The sequence below is a fragment of the Cotesia glomerata genome, linkage group LG8, assembly GCF_020080835.1.
Source record: "Cotesia glomerata isolate CgM1 linkage group LG8, MPM_Cglom_v2.3, whole genome shotgun sequence".
In the NCBI taxonomy this organism is placed as follows: domain Eukaryota; kingdom Metazoa; phylum Arthropoda; class Insecta; order Hymenoptera; family Braconidae; genus Cotesia; species Cotesia glomerata.
The window spans coordinates 4,594,472-4,599,525 of NC_058165.1; the positions used below are offsets into that span (position 1 = coordinate 4,594,472).

The 5,054-nt window shown below is 31.6% G+C and overlaps 1 non-coding gene across 1 annotated transcript; it reads left to right on the plus strand.

Moving 5' to 3' along the window:
- Window positions 1-799: 799 nt before the first annotated feature.
- Window positions 800-871, plus strand: Trnad-guc. Its single transcript has one exon. It is a non-coding gene; the product is annotated as a tRNA-Asp (tRNA).
- Window positions 872-5,054: the final 4,183 nt, after the last annotated feature.

Genomic DNA, 5,054 nt, shown 5'->3' on the forward strand with positions numbered 1-5,054 from the left:
CGACAACAATTAAGTGACATCATGCATTCCGAACTTTCTAAGAAATTCAGCTAAATTATTAGAAAAATATCTCCTTTATGACCAAGATCCCTCAATATCGCAAGATATGAAAAAAATATCGACGTTCTAATTAACAAATTGTCTAACTCCATTTTAGACAATCTTCCATTTATTCGAAGAAACAATTTGTGAAAATTTTATTATCACTTAAAAAAACCATTTAATATCTAATAAGGTATAATATTTTGGTTTGGATCATTCAAATAATTTATAATTGGACTATTGCTACATTAAAATGTTAAAAAATTACCCTCTACAAAATAAGGAGTTAGACCAATTGCTAATTAGATCGTCGATATGTAAAAAAATATAACAAAATTATTGGTGCAGCAAAAGACGTTAGATAAAAATAACAGAATATACGCTATAAGGCTGTTAATAAATAAATAAAATTGCTTTCTATGCACATAACTACAATAAAAATATGGTCTAATGTAAACTTTTTTTTTTCTAATTCTAATTTTTCTTCTCTCTGTTTAACGTCATAAAATTCACGGTCCCTTCAGTGTCGTTATATAGAGTTTACACTGTACTTCTAATCGAGGAACTAAAAAGTGTTAGATAGTTAATGGAAAAATTTATAATTGATAGAAAAATTGAAGAAAATCAATTGAAAAAATGGCGTAATTGAGTGAAAAATTCAATTTTTTGACTTTACCTATCTCTAATAATGTGCCATATCGATTCTATCACATTTTCTTCACTTTATGTAGTAACTTAGCTGTCACGAGTAATGTATTCTTCGGTAGTATAGTGGTTAGTATCCCCGCCTGTCACGCGGGAGACCGGGGTTCGATTCCCCGCCGAAGAGATTTATTTTTTCTTTTTTTTATTTATATATTCAAAAATTGAAAACAAAAAATTTTTTTCGAAAAAAAAATTTTTTTTGAAAAAAAATTTTTTAACTTCCCGAAAAAATTTACTATTTTTCTGCCCTATTTTATAGTTATTTATTGCAAATTTACGCATTATTTATCAAAAGTTAAAAAAACTCTATATTTAAATTTATTTTCACTTTTTTGATGGAAAAATGGCATAAATCTTTGTCAAATAAAATATATCTAGAGCTATCCTCAAATAAATTAAAACAATAATTTATCAAGTCATTTTTAATCTGACTTAGTAAGTTTTATCTCACTATTTAACTATTTAACTATAAATTAAATTTAGAAGCAATATATTTAATTTAATAAGAATGTAACAACCCATATATATTGATTCAACAATAACAATGAATTAATACTAACTGATCAAAATCAATAAAATATTTACTGTTAATAATTTGTGCAAACGTGTATACATGTGAAGTAATGATAAAGATGATCGGGAAAAGGAAATAAGGTCACGCCAGGAAAGTGAGTAATGATTGTAGTTTATCAGCGAGAAGTAACTAGCGGTGTTCGTGTAATGGGAGCATTCATCAACGCGCAATCTCCTCTATTGCCCCGCTATTCTACTCGTTTCACGATACGAGACAAGCTAAGTGAGATAGAGAAAATAGAATGAAATAGAAGTAGAATGACTATAGTCTCGTGACGATTTGCAGCACGTTGTTCGCTGCCACGCGAAACGTTTGTAAAATGATTATCCTTTTACGGTTTATATTTTATCTAATAAGTTCGCAGGAAGTCTTTCCACTATTGTAAAAAAAAAAAAAAAAAAAAAAAACAGCCTTATAGTATAAATGTCTTGTATTGATAAATCTTACAATCCTTTTCTTGTCTATAAATATAAAAGAGGATGTTTGTATACATGACATCGATAAACTCAGAAACTATTTGACCGATCATTATGAAAATTGGTATGTATATGTATTTTTTCCACGGAGAAGGTTTATATGCTATGCCCATTGATGTAACTCGCCACTAGGTGGCGCTGTAAAGTACCGATTTTCGTATCGTTCAACCGATTGTCATGAAAATTAGTATGCAGATGTATTTTTTCATGGAGAAAACGATTATGCTATCCCTATTGACGCAAATCGCCACCAGGTGGCACTGCAATGTATAGACTAAAAAATAAAATCTATTCAAAAAGCAAATCAACTAACTTCACATCTGTCATCTGTCAACAAACATAAAATAATCACACGAATAAATAATATCAGTAATGTGAACTACTTGATGATGTTGAGGGGAGTATTCGGATCTGTTTATTCTAAAATTTCATTCAGATCATGCAGAATATAAGTTAATTTAATTACAAGTTCGTAATCAGAATTAACAATTTAAAAAAAATTATCTCTTCTTTGTTTTTATTGATAAAATTTTCAGATTATTCACATTTACAACGCTCGAGCCTTGCTTCGTACATTTACCGCTGATATTAAGATAAGTCCGATATGCTTATATATAAATAACAAAGTAGGTGTTGTATTAATCGACATGTACATCAACGTAGGTGAGAATTTCCTCTCGCAAGAGAAAAGAATGGAAGAGAATGAAAATGAAGATGAAGACTAAAGTGAGCTTTAGCTAAAGCTTATTTTTGTTTCATTCAAATTTTATAGCTCATAGTTTGATAAATTTGCGACATATGTTATAAAAAGCCTCAGCTGTGTTTACACTTTTTCAATATAATTTTTACTATTTCGAGACTTGCACAAAATAATTAATAAACCGAAGGCTGGCAATGGCCTGGTCGGCTCGGTGCTTGCTTTTCGAAAGAGTGGGACCCGGGTTCGATCCCAGCACGCACCAATATTTTTCAGTGATTATAATTAAAGATATGTGCGTTAAGTTACGTTGCCAGCCTCTGGAAGTGACAGAGATAGCCGGGCGGCACACGTCCGACTTGTGCGATCACACATTTAAGCAACAATTTGAATGGGTGACCAGTTGGCTAGCGCGAGGGATCTCTGCACACTAGGAGAGGGGCCTAATGCTCCAGTGGTCGATAAAGAAGAGTTTCTTATCAATCACTGTAGACTTAGCCCAGCTCCAACTGGACTATCATGGGTTTTCTCTGTGGTTTCCCCATGATTCTGTTCCAACAGCCTGAGAAGGTGAGGTTCAGGGTGAATACGGTACAGAAAGCACAAGTCTGTCCACAGCCGCAAAAATTAAAAGCAGAAATGAAGTGTCGGGTGGGACTTGCTGAGGTCCAATATGAGAAATAGAAAAAGCGTAGAGCTAGGAGAAAAAGAGGAATCAGCCTTGTAAAAACCGAGAGGTGTACAAGTAAAGAATAATAATAATAATTAATAAACCGTAAAATCAACCAAAAAATAATTATATTTTAAGTTCTGTTTTTTTTATTAAAGTTTAATAATAAATCTAGCCTTTTTTATGTAAGGGTTGTAATGATTTGAATTAGATGTGAAGATTCTTGTATTGTAATCGATCGATTCAAATCCTGACATTTCAATTAAAGAATTAAAACGGAACAAATTTATTGCTCACCCTTAATTATCCTTAAATTAAACACCGTTTAAGATACACTTAATTAGTTTATCACTCGCCACCAGATGGCGAGTAGTCGCTAAAACTTTTCGCTGGCAGTGACTTCTTCCGGGGAGAATATAAGTCGCCTTGTGCCTGGGGATATAAAAGACAGAAAATATACGCAATACGTCACTTTATTAGTCATATATAAAAAATAAAGCTTTTATATGCACTTAATCGTGAAATTACACTCGTAATATACTCAAAGGCTAATTCTTTTCTTTATTATCGGGCGTATATGCATTATACGCATAGAAAAAGAGAAGGAATAGTTTGGTTAGCGTTGGACGGTTTCTTAGGATAGAATATCGCGGCGTCAAGTCATGGCACGCAACCATCGGCACTACCATAATCACACAACAAGTTACAACAGTAACAACAAGAATAACAACAAAAACACAACATCAGACATGTATTATTACCCGGCTTTTCGCAGTCCTCGCCCCCTGTAATTATGATTTTATTTTTATGGACATAAATTATACAGTAAAGTCTCGCCGTGTCATTACAGGGCATTGTAATTCAAGGCTGTGTATATAATGGTAACCTCGGCTGTCTTTTATGTATGTAAACTCACACACACAAAACATATATTCTTTCTTCTTTCCTTTTTTCACTGATACGAGCATATAATTCCAACCACTCACCTGCCGCAGGTTAACACTTTGTCTCTTCTTCATTCTAGATTTTTTATCTTCTGTTTTATACAAGCTCATCGTCATATACATTTATTTAACCTCCTTTATCAGATTCTTCACTCTCGATTCCTTAAATTGAGTCTTGTCAGACGTTTATGTACATATATACGCATGAAAGTATCCTATGGATGTATAAATTACACCATATATGTATGTATACTACCGCAATATCGTTTTATTATTCTTATGCGTGATTACCAATGTTACTTGTTTGCTTTTAACTAATGAGGACTGCACGTCGTTAGTGCAAGTTATGTGTTAGTTAGGTGCTATTAATGAGCCAACGGTAACTGATTAACATTATACTCTGACGTTTGAAGTATATTGAGCAATTCTGGGATAATAATAATGATAATAATAATTTTAACGATAATTTTTTATTATTAATATTATTATTATTTAATTATTAAAAGAATAAGAATAATTTTGTTTCCAGGATATTCATATGGTAAAATCAATTTCTTTAGTGAAATTTAGTGTCATTGTAAAGGTCTTGACTTGAATTTTTGTCTTTTCAAGGTTTTCTATCATTCTCACTGATAGTTAATTTTTTATGATAAGGATTTAGGCTGCATTCGAAAATGCTCTATCTTTAGATACATAATTAAGAAATTATCTTGTTTCTCGTGAACTATTGACATTTTTAAAGATATAAGCTCACCCCGACATTACATTCATCGAGACCTTTCATTTGAGTACCCACATCAATTTTTCATATATTTTATATATTTATATATATATATGAATATATTAAAAATATATCAAAAATAGATGTGGGTACTCAAATGAAAGCTCTTGATTGTAACATCGGAATGAGCTTGTATCTTTAAAAACGTCAATATTTAATGAACCA